Source organism: Oncorhynchus kisutch, linkage group LG17, assembly GCF_002021735.2.
Source record: "Oncorhynchus kisutch isolate 150728-3 linkage group LG17, Okis_V2, whole genome shotgun sequence".
Lineage (NCBI taxonomy): Eukaryota > Metazoa > Chordata > Actinopteri > Salmoniformes > Salmonidae > Oncorhynchus > Oncorhynchus kisutch.
In genome coordinates, this window is record NC_034190.2 from 15,843,025 (window position 1) to 15,863,539 (window position 20,515).

A 20,515-nucleotide genomic window follows, 5' to 3' on the forward strand; every position below is an offset into this window, starting at 1 on the left:
GTAACGATAGTGCCAGGTGTGTGTAATGATAGTGCCATGTGTGTGTAGCGATAGTGCCAGGCGGGTGTAAAGATAGTGCCAGGTGTGCGTAACGATAGTGCCAGGTGTGTGTAACGATAGTGCCAGACGTGTGTAACGATAGTGCCAGATGTGTGTAACGATAGTGCCAGGCGTGTGTAACGATAGTGCCAGATGTGTGTAACGATAGTGCCAGGTGTGCGTAACGATAGTGCCAGGTGTGCGTAACGATAGTGCCAGGTGTGCGTAACGATAGTGCCAGGTGTGTGTAACGATAGTGCCAGGTGTGCGTAACGATAGTGCCAGGTGTGTGTAACGATAGTGCCAGGTGTGTGTAACGATAGTGCCAGGTGTGTGTAACGATAGTGCCAGGTGTGCGTAACGATAGTGCCAGGCGTGTGTAACGATAGTGCCAGGTGTGTGTAACAATATTGCCAGGTGTGCGTAACGATAGTGCAAGGCGTGCGTAACGATAGTGCCAGGTGTGTGTAACGATAGTGCCAGGTGTGCGTAACGATAGTGCCAGGTGTGCGTAACGATAGTGCCAGGTGTGCGTAACGATAGTGCCAGGTGTGTGTAACGATAGTGCCAGGTGTGCGTAACGATAGTGCCAGGTGTGTGTAACGATAGTGCCAGGTGTGCGTAACGATAGTGCCAGGCGTGTGTAACGATAGTGCCAGGTGTGTGTAACAATATTGCCAGGTGTGCGTAACGATAGTGCAAGGCGTGCGTAACGATAGTGCCAGGTGTGTGTAACGATAGTGCCAGGTGTGCGTAATGATAGTGCCATGTGTGTGTAATAATAAGTAAACTGGCCCCAACGAGCGCCAAAGAGGGTTGAGCGGGAGTAGACGTGACACGCTGCCCGTTTTTTAACCACATGTCAGAAAACCCACTTAAACTCCCCTTCAAAAAATCACAGTGTGACGTTTGTGGCTGTGTTTTAATTATTAAGGCGACTAACTTATGTCAGCAAGGAGCTTTTTATGTTTCCATGTTTGCTTGCCGCCCCCGTCAGCATATGAATGTGTTTATTGATGACTAAGGAGGAGGCGTACCAAATGGCACCCTATTCCCTACAGAGTGCACTACTTTTGACCAGAGCCACATGGTAGCTGAATGGACCCTGGTCAAAAGTATTGCACTATATAGGGAATAGGGTTCCATTTGGGAGGTTACCCATAAAGCGGCTGAAGGAGAAGGGAGAAACGCCACACAGCACTTTGAGGATTTTAACCTGCTCCTGACTGCTCCTGACTGCAGATTAGCTGCTTGTTGTTCATTACTCGGCTTTTATCAGTTCACCTCAGTCGGTGGTGTAAATTCTGCTCCATTAAGGATCCTCTATGGATGTGTTTTCTCTCTTCCTCTGCCACCATCCCTCTCTTTCTCCCACCCTCGGTCCAACCTACCCTCTGTCCCTGCTATATGGGAACATCATCTCTCATTAACTCAATCACCTTGTTTAATTGACCCCCCCCTCTCTCTTTCTCTATCTCTCTCTTCTCTCTCATCTCTCTCTCTCCCTCTCCACCATGTCTTGATTTGCTTGTTATTTCTTCTCCCTTTACCCACTGTGTGTCTCTGTCAGAGAGGTGAATTGAGGAAAGGAGGCATTAACAATGAAAGGATGTTTTGAACCTAAAGGGAGAATTACTACAGGACGTACAATAGCAATGAACCATCACACACACACACACTACCCCCAAAAGAGACACACTGATCCAAGGTCACAGTACCTCAGATAAAGACTCATCTTGTATTTTTAAACGTCCCCCTCTGAGAGGAACAAACCTCTCTCTCTCTCTCTCTCTCTCTCTCTCTCTCTCTCTCTCTCTCTCTCTCTCTCTCTCTCTCTCTCTCTCTCTCTCTCTCTCTCTCTCTCTCTCTCTCTCTCTCTCTCTCTCTCTCAACCCCTGGGTGTCTTCATTAGGCCCTGCTGTGCAGACTGGGCCTACTACTTCCCTACTACATAGGGAATAGGGTGCCATTTGGGACGAAGTCTGGGAGACAGCAGCAGTTCCAGCAGCTCTGCACACTACTCCTTTGATAAAGGAGCACATCTTGTTATTTTTACGCACCACTCATGTGAAGGAAACACTAACTATGTAATTGAGTGGCTAACGAGATTAGGGTGAGTGTAACTGGATTGAATCCGAACTGGTCGCAGGTGATGTGATTCTTTGGGATTAGGTCTGGTTTGTCGGGGGGGGGTTCTGTGGGCTTGACTTCTGGGCTTCTGGTTTCTCTCTTGCTCTCTCTCCCGAAGTGTATCACTTTTTGCATTTTTTTGTTGCCCTCTCTCTGCCTCTCTACTCTACCCTCTACCCCCTCTTCCCATTTGTCCCCCTCTCCCTGCCTGCATCTGGCCCATGTTTGTCCAGCCATGGGTTTCTGTCAGGTGCTTGACACCTCTTTCGAGGTGCGGCAACTGTCAAAGCCCCTTGTCGGAGAGGGAGGAGGTAGAGACAGGAGGGAGGTAGAGACAGGAGGGAGGTAGAGACAGGGAGGAGGTAGAGAGAGGGAGGAGGTAGAGAGAGGGAGGAGGTAGAGAGAGGGAGGAGGTAGAGACAGGGAGGAGGTAGAGACAGGGAGGAGGTAGAGAGAGGGAGGAGGTAGAGACAGGGAGGAGGTAGAAAGGGGGAGGACAGAGACAGGGAGGAGGTAGAGAGAGACTGATTGGTTGACATCATTTCAAGTTTTAATGTCACGTGTACAAGCTTTAGTGAAAATAGAGGGTGAAGGAAAGTTGAGTAATTTTTGTAAGAATGTGAGATAACGGGAGATAGAAGAAGAGTTCGAAAAAATTGTAGGGAGATAATGTGAGACTAAAGGTGGAGACAAAGAGGGAGATGACGTGAGATGAAGAGGGAGGGACGGAGAAGGAGATGATGTGAGACTAAGAAGGAGCAACAGAGAGGGAGATGATGTGAGACGGAGAGGGAGATGATGTGAGACAGAGAGGGAGATGATGTAAGACTAAAGGTGGAGACGAAGAGGGAGATGATGTGAGAGGGAGAGAATGTGAGGCAGAGGGAATGTGAGACGGAGAGGGAGAGAAAAAGATATAGCTCGATAAACAGAAATAATTGCAGAAAGAGAAAAGTGCGACACGTATAGCGAGAGAGGGAGATAGCAGCAGGATTCTGAGAGGGGTGTGGTGAGACGGAGAGGGAGATAGCAGCAGGATTCTGAGAGGGGCGTGGTGAGACGGAGAGGGAGATAGCAGCAGGATTCTGAGGGGGGTGTGGTGAGACGGAGAGGGAGATAGCAGCAGGATTATGAGGGGGGTGTGGTGAGACGGAGAGGGAGATAGCAGCAGGATTATGAGGGGGGTGTAGTGAGACGGAGAGGGAGATAGCAGAAGGATTCTGAGGGGGGTGTGGTGAGACGGAGAGGGTGATAGCAGAAGGATTCTGAGGGGGGTGTGGTGAAACGGAGGGCGAGATAGCAACAGGATTCTGAGGGGGGTGTGGTGAGACAGAGGGGGAGATAGCAACAGGATTCTGAGGGGGGGGGGTGAAACGGAGAGGGAGATAGCAACAGGATTCTGAGGGGGTGTGGTGAAACGGAGAGGGAGATAGCAACAGGATTCTGAGGAGGGTGTGGTGAAACAGAGAGGGAGATAGCAACAGGATTCTGAGGAGGGTGTGGTGAAACAGAGAGGGAGATAGCAACAGGATTCTGGGGGGGGGGGGTTGAAACGGAGAGGGAGATAGCAACATAATTCTGAGGGGGGTGTGGTGAGACAGAGAGGGAGATAGCAACAAGATTCTGAGGGGGGTGTGGTGAAACGGAGAGGGAGATAGCAACAGGATTCTGAGGGGGGTGTGGTGAGACAGAGAGGGAGATAGCAGCAGGATTCTGAGGGGGGTGTGAGACGGAGAGGGAGATAGTAGCAGGATTCTGAGGGGGATGTGGTGAGGTGAAGCGGGGAGATGAGGGGAAGATGCTGGATTCATTTCCACTTTCAGGGCAGAATTGATGCCCATGGGAACAAGATTTCTGTCCCAGCCGGTCCTGTAGGGGTTGGGTCTCCCCCAGTAATAACAGATTCATCTACACCTTCAGAACTCAGGGCTCACGTTCATACACATGATAAGATATGCACTCTACACACACGTTCACATGTATTTTGTATAGTAGATATGTGGTAGTAGAGTAGTGGCCTGAGGGAACACAATGTGTGGTAAAAAGTGTTATGAAATGTAATGTCATGGAATATTTTGAATATTACATGACAAGGAGAGCGATGGAGTGCTGCATCACATGACCTCCACAATCACCCGACCTCAACCCAGTTGAGATGGTTTGGGATGAGTTGGAACGCAGAGGGAAGGAAAAACAGCCAACAAGTGCTCAGCATATGTGGGAACTCCTTCAAGACTGTTGGAAAAGCATTCCAGGTGAAGCTGGTTGAGAGAATGCCAAGAGTGTGTAAAGCTGTCATTAAGGTCAAGGGAAACATTGGAAACGCTGCTCAATTGGTGTAACTGCCTTAATGTTGCTGGACCCCAGGAAGAGAAGCTGTGGCCTTGGCAGGAATGAATGGGGATCCTCAATAAGTAGAAATACAAATACACCAGGCTAAACCAGACCAGGCCTAGGGGGCCAGTGGTGTGTGTATGTGGTGGAGAGAGGCTTGTTGTTTACCTCACCTCGTCTGGTCATGGGTCAAGGCTGCAGCTTGACAATCATGTTGTTGTTGTTCTTTATCATTCAAATGAATAAAGCAGCAATATCAGTATCACTATCAGCCCCTCAATCTCACCATCTCAATGTTAACTTCCTCTCTGAATACTTGTCTGGGAAAATCTTTTAGCTGTGAAAACAGTAACATATAAAACATAATACATGCATATCACATTTGACTATCACATTAGAGCCCTAACCCTGGGTTAGACCAGAAACCAGAGAATCAACATCCCGGGCCTCATTACATTGTGGTCCTGCAGTGTAACATGATCGGTCTGGATGTTGACACCCCATAATCGCTTGTAATCTGTGTGTATGTAATGTTATTCTAGCCAGCCAGGCCAGGAATACTGCAGGGTTTGGGTGTGAAGGTCTTGCCAGAGCCAGAGGTTTATTTTGGGTGTATTAAGCCTTTCAATCACACGAGCTGGAGCTGCTTTCACAGTAAGGAAAGGCAAGGCCAGGCCAATGACAGAGGGGTCTGGGATACAGCAAGGAAAAGCCAGGACAGGACAAGACCGGCCAATGACAGAGGGGCCTCGGATAGAGAAAGGAAAAGCCAGGACAGGACCGGACAGGCCAATGACAGAGGGGCCTCGGATAGAGAAAGGAAAAGCCAGGACAGGACCGGACAGGCCAATGACAGAGGGGCCTCGGATAGAGATTGGAAAAGCCAGGACAGGACAAGACAGGCCAATGACAGAGGGGTCTGGGATAGAGAAAGGAAAAGCCAGGACAGGACCGGACAGGCCAATGACAGAGGGGCCTCGGATAGAGATTGGAAAAGCCAGGACAGGACAAGACAGGCCAATGACAGAGGGGCCTCGGATAGAGAAAGGAAAAGCCAGGACAGGACCGGACAGGCCAATGACAGAGGGGTCTGGGATAGAGAAAGGAAAAGCCAGGACAGGACCGGACAGGCCAATGACAGAGGGGTCTGGGATAGAGAAAGGAAAAGCCAGGACAGGATTGGATTGGATAGGCCAATGACAGAGAGGCCTCGGATAGAGAAAGGAAAAGCCAGGACAGGATTGGATAGGTCAATGACAGAGGGGCCTCGGATAGAGAAAGGAAAAGCCAGGACAGGATTGGATTGGATAGGCCAATGACAGAGGGGCCTCGGATAGAGAAAGGAAAAGCCAGGACAGGATTGGATAGGCCAATGACAGAGGGGTCTGGGATAGAGAAAGGAAAAGCCAGGACAGGATTGGATAGGCCAATGACAGAGGGGCCTCGGATAGAGAAAGGAAAAGCCAGGACAGGATTGGATAGGCCAATGACAGAGGGGCCTCGGATAGAGAAAGGAAAAGCCAGGACAGGACAAGACAGGCCAATGACAAAGGGTTCTGGGATAGAGAAAGGAAAAGCCAGGACAGGATTGGACAGGCCAATGACAGAGGGGCCTCGGATAGAGAAAGGAAAAGCCAGGACAGGACTGGATAGGCCAATGACAGAGGGGTTTGGGATAGAGAAAGGAAAAGCCAGGACAGGACAGGACTGGCCAATGACAGAGGGGTCTGGGATAGAGAAAGGAAAAGCCAGGACAGGATAGGCCAATGAGAGAGGGGTCTGGGATAGAGAAAGGAAAAGCCAGGACAGGATAGGCCAATGACAGAGTGGTCTGGGATAGAGAAAGGAAAAACCCCCTCTACTGTCCCCATGAGTTTGGAGAGGACCAGAAACACTACCGTTCAAAAGTTTGTGGTCAATTAGAAATGTCCTTGGTTTTGAAAGAAAAGCACGTTTTTTGTCCATTAAAATAACATCAAATTGAGCAGAAATACAGTTTCGACATTGTTAATGTTGTAAATGACTATTGTAGCTGGAAACGGAAGATTTTTTATGGAATATCTACATAGGGCCATTATCAGCAAACATCACTCCTGTGTTCCAATGGCACGTTGTGTTAGCTAATCCAAGGTGATCATTTTAACCTAATGTATGCCAGGAAAACATTCCCCACACCATTACACCATCGCCACCCGTCCGTACTAGGATGGGGCCATGAACTCATGCTGCTTATACGAACCCCTGCCTTTGTCATCAGCATGACGCAACAGGAACGTGGATTCATCTGAACAGGCAACATTTTTCCACTCCCACTGGAGCCTCTTCTCCTTGGATTTAGCTGAGAGGAGTGGAACCCGGTGTGGTCGTCTACGGCAACAGCCCATCCGTGACAAGGACTGACGAGCTGTGCCTACCGAGATGTGGTTCTGTACGCCGCTGTTTTTTGCCTCTTTGTGGCCCGCCTGTTAACTTGCACGATTCTTGCTATTCTCCTTCGACCTGTCATCAACAAGCTGTTTTCGCCCACAGGACTGTTGCTGACTGGATGTTTTGTGTTTGTTGCACCATCCTCAGTAAATCCTAGACACTGTCGTGCGTGAAAAGCCCAGGAGGCCAGCCCTGTCTGAGGTACTGGAACTGGTGCGCCTGGCACCGACGATCATACTACACTCAAAGTTACTTAGGCCACCCGTTTTGCCAATTCTAACGTTCAATCGAACAGTAACTGAATGCCTGGATGCCATTCTGCCTGCTTTATATAGCAACTCAATTGATTCCATTCAAAATCCTATTTTCCTTAACCCTAAACCTAACCTTAACCAAAACCCCTACCCTAAACCCAATCCCAACTTGTAAACCTTACCCTAAACCTAACCAATAACCCCAATAACCCCTAACCTTAAACCTAAGCCATTTTACAAGTGAGGACCGGCAAAATGTTTTCACTTGTGAGGACTTCTGGTACTCACAAGTATAGTAAAATGTGTACACACACACACACACACACACACACACACACACACACACACACACACACACACACACACACACACACACACACACACACACACACACAGGGAGAGAAAAAGCTCCCGCTTAGTGCAGTCAGGCCTTATAAATACTGGCCCTTATTATGAATTTGTTTTAGTCCCGTCTCCATGGTGAGGGTTCCCCACATGTTTATAGAAGCTGCTGTTATAAATGAAAATGGTCTCAACAATATTTAAGCTGCCGGGCCTTCCACCATGCTGCTGACGGGTAACCAGAGAGAGGGAGAGGGACAATGTAAGAGATGGAGAGAGGGTCCTTGAACCTGGGACTTCCCAGGAACGAGAACATGGGGTTCCCTGGGTCCGTAGAGGCAGAGTGTCACTATATTATGTTAGGTTAGTCTGGCACTATGTCAACGAGTGCAGTGGTGGTTGAGGTGATGACAACAGGGAGACAAGAGCATGTCGAGCGGTAGAGGAAACACCTGTGCAGAGTGTGTGTGTGTGTGGTGTGCCTTTTCACTTATTCTTTTGCACGTATCTTATGATGACACACACCACCGTGCCTGCATCCTTGAAAACACACACACACACCTGGGGCATAGGAATTCAACCATGTAACGTGCAGAACATAATCTATTACTTGGAGCACCCTGAAATATCTACAGCAGGTCACGTCAAGGGCAAACCAAACCATGGTGACAGGGATTTATTTAGCAGCAATCAATGAAACTGACAGATGACCCTAGGTACCTTCCCTTTTTAAATAATGTGTTACGTTACAGCCTTATTCTAAAATGTATTAACTTAACGTTTTTCCTCATCAATCTACAAGCCTTAATGAGAAAGCGAGAACAGGTTTTTAGAAAGTTTTGCAAATGTATTACAAATAAAAAACAAAAATATCTAATTTACATTTGCTATGAGACTCGGAATTGTGCTCAGGTGCATCCTGTTTCCATTGATCCTCCTTGAGATGTTTCTACAACTTGGTTGGAGTCCACCTGTGGTAAATTCAATTGATTGGACATGTTTTGGAAAGGCCCACACTTGTCTATATAAGGTTCCACAGTTGACAGTGCATGTCAGAGCAAAAACCAAGCTTTGAGGTCAAAGGAATTGTCCGTAGAGCTTCGAGACAGGATTGTGTCGAGGCACAGATCTTGGGAAGAGAACCAAAACATGTCTGCAGCATTGAAGGTCCCCATGAACACAGTGGCCTCCATCATTCTTAAATGGAAGAATTTGGTACCACCAAAAACTTCCTCGAGATGGCCGTCCGGCCAAACTGAGCAATCGGGGGAGAAGGGCATTGGTCAGGGAAGTGAACAAGTACCCAATGGTCACTCTGACAGAGCTCCAGAGTTCCTCTGTGGAGATGGGAGAACCTTCCAGAAGAACAACCATCTCTGCAGCACTCCACCAATCAGGCCTTTATGGTAGAGTGGACAGATGGAAGCCACTCCTCAGTAAAAGGCACAACATCCCACTTGGAGTTTGCCAAAAGGCACCTAAAGGACTCTCAGACCATGACAAACAAGATTGACTGTAAGACTGTAATCACTGCCAAAGGTGCGTCAACAAAGCACTGAGTAAAGGGTCTGAATACTTATGTAAATGTCATATTTCAGTTTTTATAAATTTGCTAATGTTTCTTAAAACCTGTTTTTGCTTTGTCGTTATGGAGTATTGTGTGTAGATGAGGGGGGAAAAAACAATTTAATAAATTTTGGAATAAGGCTGTAACATACAAAATATGGAAAAAGTGAAGGGGGTCTGAATACTTTCCAAATGCACTGTAGGTACAGTTTCACTGTCCTGTCACTGTCAGGACTAGAACACAGTTTACCATCTAGAACTTACATTTACTCACCATTTAGACTAGAGTGAATGGTTAATGTTGAGTTACAGTGGTGCAAAAAAATATTTAGTCAGCCACCAATTGTGCAAGTTCTCCCACTTAAAAAGATGAGAGAGGCCTGTAATTTTCATCATAGGTACACTTCAACTCTGACAGACAAAATTAGTGGCCTGTGATCTGGTTAGTTCTAATGATCTGCCCTCCTAACCAATTACACAATGGATTTACACAAGTTGATGTGATAGAGAGAGAACTATTAGCCACACACTGAATACTGAGGCCTTTAATCTAATCTAAAGATCAGCCCTATGACATATTATACATATGAAATATACAGTGGGGCAAAAAAGTATTTAGTCAGCCACCAATTGTGCAAGTTCTCCCACTTAAAAATATGAGAGAGGCCTGTAATTTTCATCATAGGTACACTTCAACTATGACAGACAAAATGAGGGAAAAAAAATCCAGAAAATTACATTGTAGGATTTTTAATGAATTTATTTGCAAATTATGATGGAAAATAAGTATTTGGTCAATAACAAAAGTTTATCTCAATACTTTGTTATATACCCTTTGTTGGCAATGACAAACGTTTTCTGTAAGTCTTCGCAAGTTTTTCACACACTGTTGCTGGTATTTTGGCCCATTCCTCCATGCAGATCTCCTCTAGAGCAGTTTTGGGGCTGTTGCTGGGCAACTCTCTCCAAAGATTTTCTACGGGGTTAAGATCTGGAGACTGGCTAGGCCACTTCAGGACCTTGAAATGCTTCTTACGAAGCCACTCCTTCGTTGCCCGAGCGGTGTGTTTGGGATCATTGTCATGCTGAAAGACCCAGCCATGTTTCATCTTCAATGCCCTTGCTGATGGAAGGAGGTTTTCACTCAAAATCTCACGATACATGGCCCCATTCATTCTTTCTTTTACACAGATCAGTCGTCCTGGTCCCTTTGCAGAAAAACAGCCCCAAAGCATGATGTTTCCACCCTCATGCTTCACAGTAGGTATGGTGTTCTTTGGATTCAACTCAGCATTCTTTGTCCTCCAAACACGACGAGTTGAGTTTTTACCAAAAAGTTATATTTTGGTTTCATCTGACCATATGACATTCTCCCAATCTTCTTCTGGATCATCCAAATGCTCTCTAGCAAACTTCAGACGGGCCTGGACATGTACTGGCTTAAGCAGGGGGACACGTCTGGCACTGCAGGATTTGAGTCCCTGGCGGCGTAGTGTGTTACTGATGGTAGGCTTTGTTACTTTGGTCCCAGCTCTCTGCAGGTCATTCACTAGGTCCTTCCGTGTGGTTCTGGGATTTTTGCTCACTGTTCTTGTGATCATTTTGACCCCACGGGGTGAGATCTTGCGTGCAGCCCCAGATCGAGGGAGATTATCAGTGGTCTTGTATGTCTTCCATTTCCTAATAATTGCTCCCACAGTTGATTTCTTCAAACCAAGCTGCTTACCTATTGCATATTCAGTCTTCCCAGCCTGGTGCAGGTCTACAATTTTGTTTCTGGTGTCCTTTGACAGCTCTTTGGTCTTGGCAATAGTGGAGTTTGGAGTGTGACTGTTTGAGGTTGTGGGCAGGTGTCTTTTATACTGATAACAAGTTCAAACAGGTGCCATTAATACAGGTAACGAGTGGAGGACAGAGGAGCCTCTTAAAGAAGAAGTTACAGGTCTGTGAGAGCCAGAAATCTTGCTTGTTTGAATGGTGACCAAATACTTATTTTCCACCATAATTTGCAAATAAATTCCTAAAAAATCCTACAATGTGATTTTCAGGATTTTTTTCTCATTTTGTCTGTCATAGTTGAAGTGTACCTATGATGAAAATTACAGGCCTCTCTCATCTTTTAAGTGGGAGAATTTGCACAATTGGTGGCTGACTAAATACTTTTTTGCCCCACTGTATATTGCTTTCCTACTAGGTTGTATAGGTTCTGTATATCTGCCATTGATCATGGCTGACATGTTGCCAAGGCCACCATTAGAAACACACATTTTAAAGGTAATGCCAATGTAAAGCTATGGGTTTATTTTTACCGTCCTAGCGTTCTTTACACCGCTGGAGAGGAGACAAGGGGCCTGCTTTCTAAGCACTACTGTAGTGCACCTTCACTCACATTCGTCACAGTCCTCACTGTCTTCACTATCCTCACTGTTCTCACAGTCCTCACTGTCCTCACTGGTAACACTGGTGGAAGTCAACAGGCCGGCTAGCTGGCTGGCTGACTGACTGGCTGACCCGTCATAGTGGTGGGGCTACGGGGTGAAGTTTCTCCTAGGTACAGATCTAGGATCAGCTTCCCCTTCCAGAATTGTAACCTTAACCATGTTGTGATGTAACTAACTATCATTAATCTGACTGTTATTTATTTTATGTTTAATTGATACTCAATTTATTTAATCATGTAACAATTAAATAATTAGGAATTTGGGGCACCACGTGGAAAGTTGTTTAATGAGTTACTGTCTACCGAAATAATTCAAGAATTTATAGATATCATAACAGTCACTAATTCATTATTTCCTCATATCAGTCTCATTCTGAACGTCGGAGACTTTGTAAATCTGCACAAACCCGGGTCTCACTGATCATTCCGTACCACACAAATTGATGTGATTATTAATTTACTAACACTAAATGATAACAGGATACACACACACGGTGTAGGTTATTTATTGGAAACTTGATACGACAACAACAAGTCCCTAGCGGACTAACACAAAATGACACTTGTTACGCAAGATGGAGATTGAAAGAGAGCGAGAGAGAAAGAAAGCGATGCAACACTTGGATACATTTGGGAACTACACTCGCAATAACCCTAATAGCCTGCCCCAAACTGTCGCTCTTATGGGTAAGAAGTAATGCATGTATTTACGTGTTGTGGGTCTTCGTCTGGTATCTCTGTTGGGCCCAGGCCTTTGTGGACAGGGTTCTGCTTGGTGAGGAGGGTTCGATTGGACCTTCTTATTTCAGATGGCCTTCTCCTTCATTCTCTGGTGTAAGTCTCTGATTGTCCACAAGAGGTCACAATGTCCTTCTTGTCTCCTGAGGATGGCTAATCAGCCTTGTCGATGATCCCAGATTGGTGATGAAAGTGCACAATGATTTGAAGAGAATAACCAGATGGTCCTACTTAAATTCACCTTCTTAGATACAGTATAGCTACTCAACCGTAGCATTGATTGTTAAGATGTTATTTTGTCTTCTTCAAACTCGTGTTGCATTCCGGGGGTCACAGACCTCGCTGCAGCTGTGGTCCGTTTTAGTCTGATATGTTAATTCTTAACTCAAATGCTTTATACCCTCGGGTAAAAAGGGGGTGTTTACGTCATGCTGACACGCTCTCTGAGCTCCCTGGGGCATTGCTGGTTACGAGGCAAGGTATCAGCATTTACAATGATCTCATTAGAGAACTAAAATCACAATCTTTTCGTCACAAAAACATTCATTTTATCCAGGATATTAAAATCTCAAGTTACATTCAAGTTACATCATTTCCATTACAACATCTTTATAACAATTTTAATGACATCACAAAATAGACATACATTTTCAACATTCCATCTCTCATCCTTCACAACATTCAGATGTTGAAATAGTGTCCATTGTTTGACAATATAGTTTTGGGCATTCCAATCACCCAACCTATAAACCAAAAGTCTGCTGCATTACAATTTACGATCGACGTGAGGTGTCATACAATCCCCACATCAATCCCCCCCTCTGCGGGAGAGAGTTCTATAAAGCTGATCCACTGTAACCGGATCTTAGGATCCTCACAGGAGAGTCATGGCAGCCATTAGTGGGGTAAAAGTAAAACTGACCCTAGGTCAGTCTCTAGGGACAACTTCAATCTACTCCAGTAGTGTGTGTCCTGGGTTAGGTTCACATCTCAAAGTTCAAATGTAGAGATTCTGAGACCATGGAGTTCATTTGAAGTGACAAGTTGGCGTGAAATCTGTAGCCCATCTCCGCTATACTGTATCAGCACAATGGACTGCGCCCTACAAACTAAAGCAAGGCCAATATGGTAATGAATATAGGGTACAAGATAGATGGGCTGTTTGTAATAGTTAAATTACCCTATGTGAATGCAGGAAACAAAAGCCAAAACATAGCCTACTGCAGTGAGATGCAGCCTACAGCCTAGTGCAGTGCGATACAGCCTACAACCTCCAGCCTACTGCAGTGCGATACAGCCTACAACCTCCATTCTACTACAGTGAGATACAGTCTACTACAGTGAGATACAGTCTACTACAGTGGATACAGTCTACTACAGTGAGATGCAGCCTACAGCCTACTGCAGTGAGATACAGCCTACAACCTCCAGCCTACTGCAGTGAGATACAGCCTATAACCTCCATTCTACTACAGTGAGATAAAGTCTACTACAGTGGATACAGTCTACTACAGTGAGATACAGTCTACTACAGTGGATACAGTCTACTACAGTGAGATACAGTCTACTACAGTGGATACAGTCTACTACAGTGAGATACAGTCTACTACAGTGAGATACAGTCTACTACAGTGGAGACAGTCTACTACAGTGAGATACAGTCTACTACAGTGGAAACAGTCTACTACAGTGAGATACAGTCTACTACAGTGGATACAGTCTACTACAGTGAGATACAGTCTACTGCAGTGAGATACCGCCTAAAACCTCCAGTCTACTACAGTGAGATACAGCTTACAGTCTACAGTCTACTGCAGTGAGATACAGCCTTCAGTCTACTACAGTGGATACAGTCTACTACAGTGAGATACAGTCTACTGCAGTAAGAAACAGACTACAGCCCACAGTCTATTGCAGTGAGATACAGCTTACAGCCTACAGTCTACTGCAGTGAGATACAGCCTTCAGTCTACTACAGTGAGATACAGCCCACAGTCTACTGCAGTGAGATACAGCCTTCAGCCTACTGCAGGAAGATACAGCATCCAGTCTACTACAGTGAGATACAGCCCACAGTCTACTGCAGTGAGATACAGCCTACAGCCTTCAGTCTACTACAGTGAGATACAGCCTCCAGTCTACTGCAGTGAGATACAGTCTACTGCAGTAAGATTCAGCCTACAGCCCACAGTCTACTATAGTGAGATACAGCCTACAGTCTTCAGTCTACTACAGTGAGATGCAGCCTACAGCCTCCAGTCTACTACAGTGAGATACAGCCTACAACCTCCAGTCTACTGCAGTGAGATACAGCCTACAGCCTCCAGTCTACTACAGTGAGATACAGCCTCCAGTCTACTGCAGTGAGATACAGTCTACTGCAGTAAGATTCAGCCTACAGCCCACAGTCTACTATAGTGAGATACAGCCTACAGCCTTCAGTCTACTACAGTGAGATGCAGCCTACAGCCTACAGTCTACTGCAGTGAGATACAGCCTACAGCCTCCAGTCTACTACAGTGAGATACAGCCTCCAGTCTACTACAGTGAGATACAGTCTACTATAGTGAGATACAGCCTACAGCCTTCAGTCTACTACAGTGAGATGCAGCCTCCAGTCTACTACAGTGAGATACAGCCTACAACCTCCAGTCTACTGCAGTGAGATACAGCCTACAGCCTCCAGTCTACTACAGTGAGATACAGCCTCCAGTCTACTACAGTGAAATACAGCCTCCAGTCTACTACAGTGAGATACAGCCTACAGTCTACTGCAGTGAGATACCGCCTACAGCCTCCAGTCTACTATAGTAAGATACAGCCTCCAGTCTACTGCAGTGAGATACCGCCTACAACCTCCAGTCTACTACAGTGAGATACAGTCTACTGCAGTGAGATACAGCCTACAGCCCACAGTCTACTGCAGTGAGATACAGTCTACTGCAGTGAGATACAGCCTACAGCCTCCAGTCTACTATAGTAAGATACAACCTCCAGTCTACTACAGTGAGATACATTCTACTGCAGTGAGATACAGCCCACAGTCTACTGCAGTGAGATACAGTCTACTGCAGTGAGATACAGTCTACTGCAGTGAGATACAGCCTACAGCCCACAGTCTACTGCAGTGAGATACAGTCTACTGCAGTGAGATACAGCCTACAGCCTCCAGTCTACTATAGTAAGATACAACCTCCAGTCTACTACAGTGAGATACAGTCTACTGCAGTGAGATACAGCCTACAGCCCACAGTCTACTACATTGAGATATAGTCTACTGCAGTGAGATACAGCCTCTAATAGGGAGCCTAGAATACAAAACAAAAAATTCTAAATGTTCAACTCAAAAGGCCTTATCATTACATCAATAACACATCCAAGTCCTGAGTTCTCGGTTCGGACACATTCAGAAATCAAAATATGCTTTAGTATTTTGTTTAAACCCTCTGACGAAGGCCAAGAGCACAAGAAACACTTTTCAGTGAGAACATAAATCCAAGACTGTTGTCCAAGCCGACGTGAGTATGACATCCGGGAATTTAAAGTATACTTGATTTTCCAAATGTTGCATACTATTAAAACATATTTTTTCGTATACTGAAATGGCCTACTATTTAGGTCACAAGTATGGGTATTCGGACACAAGCCACTGCCTTGAAGTACTTGTCACACCACATCGTTATTCTCCACTGGTTGAAATCCTTCATTAGATTCTTTCAAAATAATTCAGTAAAGGAAAAATAGGTACCACAGAAAAACGAATGGCCGTATTTCCTGAAGATTTCTTGAAACTTAGACCCTGACTGTAAAAATGTCACGAGGGGTAGAATAATCTTGGTAGTGAACAGAAGCAGCGGATGTTGCAGTATCTGAAGGCTGACCGTGGTGCGTCCCAGATGGCATGACTTTTGAGAAGAATGTATAGGGTATAGGCAGTGTTTTCTCCTGCCTCCCCTCATCATAGAGCCTGTTAACAAGGACTAACCTGCAGAGTCAGGTAAACAGGTAGAGAGAGGGCAGGAGCAAGAGAGAGAGGGGGGGGAGAGAAGGAGGGATGGAAAAGGAGGGACAAAGAAGAAAGGGCAAGACAGAGGAAGGAGATACAGTTAGAGAGAAAGGGGAGACAGTAGAGGAGGAGAGGAGAAAGAAAGAGGGATGACTGGTAATGGAGAAAGGTGGCATTGAGAAAGAAAGAGGGATGAGTGGTAACGGAAAAAGGTGGCATTGAGAAAGAAAGAGGGATGAGTGGTAACAGAGAAAGGTGGCGTTGAGAAAGAAAGGGATGAGTGGTAACGGAGAAAGGTGGCATTGAGAAAGAAAGAGGGATGAGTGGTAACGGAGAAAGGTGGCATTGAGAAAGAAAGAGGGATGAGTAGTAACGGAGAAAGGTGGCATTGAGAAAGAAAGAGGGATGAGTGGTGACGGATAAAGGTGGCGTTGGGAAAGAAAGAGGGATGAGTGGTAAGACAGAGGAAGGAGATACAGTTAGAGAGAAAGGGGAGACAGTAGAGGAGGAGAGGAGAAAGAAAGAGGGATGACTGGTAATGGAGAAAGGTGGCATTGAGAAAGAAAGAGGGATGAGTGGTAACGGAAAAAGGTGGCATTGAGAAAGAAAGAGGGATGAGTGGTAACAGAGAAAGGTGGCGTTGAGAAAGAAAGAGGGATGAGTGGTAACGGAGAAAGGTGGCATTGAGAAAGAAAGAGGGATGAGTGGTAACGGAGAAAGGTGGTATTGAGAAAGAAAGAGGGATGAGTAGTAACGGAGAAAGGTGGCATTGAGAAAGAAAGAGGGATGAGTGGTGACGGATAAAGGTGGCGTTGGGAAAGAAAGAGGGATGAGTGGTAACGGAGAAAGGTGGCATTGAGAAAGAAAGAGGGATGAGTGGTGACGGATAAAGGTGGCGTTGGGAAAGAAAGAGGGATGAGTGGTAACGGAGAAAGGTGGCATTGAGTAAGAAAGAGGGATGAGTGGTGACGGATAAAGGTGGCATTGGGAAAGAAAGAGGGATGGGTGGTGATGGGTAAAGGTGGCGTTGGGAAAGAAAGAGGGATGAGTGGTAACGGAGAAAGGTGGTGTTGAGAAAGACAGAGGGATGAGTGGTAACGGAGAAAGGTGGTGTTGAGAAAGACAGAGGGATGAGTGGTAACGGAGAAAGGTGGCATTGAGAAAGAAAGAGGGATGAGTAGTAACGGAGAAAGGTGGCATTGAGAAAGAAAGAGGGATGAGTGGTGACGGATAAAGGTGGCATTGGGAAAGAAAGAGGGATGGGTGGTGATGGATAAAGGTGACGTTGAGAAAGAAAGCAGGAGGGGAAGTAGAAAGACAGATGAAGTGAAGTGAGAAAGACAGAAAAATAGAGGACAGAGGAGAGGAAATAGAGGAAGGGTTGGGTTGAGTAATAATACCAAACAGAAAGAGAACTGGAATAACCCAGAGAATAACAGTGATTTCAGGGGAATAGGAGAACTGGAGTAACCCTGAGCATAACAGTTATTTCAGGGGAATAGGAGAACTGGAGTAACCCTGAGAATAACAGTGATTTCAGGGGAATAGGAGAACTGGAGTAACCCTGAGAATAACAGTGATTTCAGGGGAATATGAGAACTGGAGTAACCCTGAGAATAACAGTGATTTCAGGGGAATGGGAGAACTGGAGTAACCCTGAGAATAACAGTGATTTCAGGGGAATAGGAGAACTGGAGTAACCCAGAGAATAACAGTGATTTCAGGGGAATAGGAGAACTGGAGTAACCCTGAGAATAACAGTTAACAGGGAGACAGAAAGGAAAACAATATCATGAGTGTGGCAGTCGCCTGTGTCATTATAGCACAGTCATTACGTTCAAATATTATTTATGCTGCGCCCAGAACAGGGAGGCCAATATAACTGGTCAGCCATGTATACGCTGTATGATAAAACACACACAGGCATATGCAGCACACAGACCCACACACACAGTCACATAAAAACACTAACAAAAAGACCCATGAATATGCATGCATGCACACACATGCACGAAAGTGAAAACACCTACACAAGGACACACACACACACACAGACAGAAACACACACACACAGACACACACAGACACACTCGATTGACTTGAGGTTAGCTGACCTGAGCTTTGCGAAGCACTAATGATGACGAAGTCCATGTGCTCTTAGACAATGGTCAAAGGTGCAGGATCACCAGCCATTACAAAAAAGGAAATGTGACCTACAATTACTTCCTCTAGAAGTCCCCCTTTTGAACTATCCCAGCTGAAATCCCCCAGCCAGGCTTCCTCAGAATTGTGAAATGAATGATGCATCCCAAATGACATCCTAGTGCCTTTATAGTGCACTACTTTTTGACAAGGACTCATAGGGCTCTGGTTAAAAGTAGTGTACTATATAGGGAATAGGGTGCCATTTGGGACTCACAACAGTCACCACCGTGATTAAGTTCCCCACTCCCCTGTCTTAAGTCAAAGTTACAGTTTACAGTCAAACCTGTCAGGTCCTGGGGATGGGGCAGATAGCTGGAGGGGGACCATGGCGTCAAGAGAGAAGACTGCCTGTAAAGATCTACATACAATTGCAGTCCTACCGGGAAATGTATTGTGCCCTGTTGAGAGAGAGGCTGTTCCCCAAATGGCACCATATTCCCTACATAGTGCCCTATGCGCCCTGGTCAAAAGTAGTGCACTGTATAGGGAATAGGGTGCCATTTGGGATTGAGTCTTAGACGTTCTTTGAAGAGTCACTCAGTTAAAAGGTTCTGAGATGCTGTGCCTATGAATGTTAAATCCTGTTTATATACAAAGAGCTAGAGTGTGTCACGGTTTGGTTGGTGGATACTGTCACCTTCGGCAACTGGTACGGTGCGTGTGTGTGTGTGTGTGTGCGTGTGATTGAGAGTAACCATCAACACTTTGCTCTCCAACAGCTCAGACTATTACATACTATTACGACACCACTATTTCTTAACACATTAGAAGGGGGGGGGGGGGCTAATTCCATCACTTTTACAATGTCTGGAAAAAACTGTGTTCGCTTCAGTGTTCCAGGATTTCATATTTTTATTTCACAAAAAAATATATACTGACCACCATTATTTAACGAACACACATTTAAAAGAGTTTGAGACTGCCAAAGGTTGTTCTTTTCACTTTGTGCAAACCCACAGTTTCGGGTGGCTGGTCTCAGACGATCCCGCATGTGAAAAAGCCGGATGTGGAGATCCTGGGCTGGTGTGGTTACACGTGGTCTGTGGTTGTTAGGCCAGATGGACGTACTGCCAAATTCTCTAAAACTATGTTGGGGGCAGCTTATAGTAGAGAAATGCACATTCAATTCTATGACATCAGCTCTGGTGAACATTCCAGCAGTCAGCATGCCAAATGCACGCTCCCTCAAAACTTGAGACATCTGTGGCATTGAGTTGTGTAACAAAACTGTACATTTTAGAGCGACCTTATATTGGCCTCAGTACAAGATGAATCTGGGTAATGATCATGCTGTTTAATCAGCTTCTTGATATGCCACATCTGTCAGGTGAATGGAATATCTTGCAAAGAAATGCTCACTAATAGGGATGTAAACAAATGTGTGCACAACATTTGACAGTTAATAAGCTTTATGTGCACATGGAAGACTTCTGGGATATTTTCTTTCAGCTAATGAAACATGGGACAAACACTTCTACATGTTGCGTTTATATTTTTGTTCAGTGTACATATGGGTATGTTTCATCATGGAAAATGACTCATTCTATTGTGGTTTTCTTGGTTGCCTATTGCTTTCTTGGTTGTAAATGGAACTGTACGTAGTACAGACGTATTTATGGTAGGCTGACTTTGCTTAATTAATTACTTGGGTCAAATTCGATCCACAGAATTGTATTGTGCCATATCACAACGTGTTGCTGTACTCATGAGTAGCATGATTTTCCACGTCTGAAGCAGACCTATAGGGTTATTTGTTTGACAAGACAACTGTGCATGGCTGTATCTCACTGCAGTAGGCTGTATCTCACTGCAATAGGCTGTATCTCACTGCAGTAGGCTGTAGGCTGTATCTCACTGCAATAGGCTGTATCTCACTGCAGTAGGCTGTATCTCACTGCAATAGGCTGTATCTCACTGCAGTAGGCTGTAGGCTGTAGGCTGTATCTCACTGCAATAGGCTGTATCTCACTGCAGTAGGCTGGAGGCACTGTAGTAGATTGTAGGCTGTATCTCCCTGCAGTAGCCTGAAGGCTG

General features: G+C 45.5%; 1 protein-coding gene and 1 long non-coding RNA gene across 2 annotated transcripts in view; one reads left to right on the plus strand and one right to left on the minus strand.

The window, feature by feature from the left end:
- LOC116354522 (uncharacterized) overlaps positions 1-18,479 on the minus strand; it is a 29,243-nt gene extending 10,764 nt beyond the window's left edge. The window contains exon 1 of the long non-coding RNA XR_004203858.1: positions 18,391-18,479. This is a non-coding gene — a long non-coding RNA (uncharacterized LOC116354522). The remainder of the gene's footprint in view (positions 1-18,390) is intronic.
- Positions 1-20,515, plus strand: part of LOC109908485 (potassium voltage-gated channel subfamily KQT member 4) — a 123,616-nt gene that overhangs the window by 8,630 nt on the left and 94,471 nt on the right. The window lies entirely within an intron of this gene.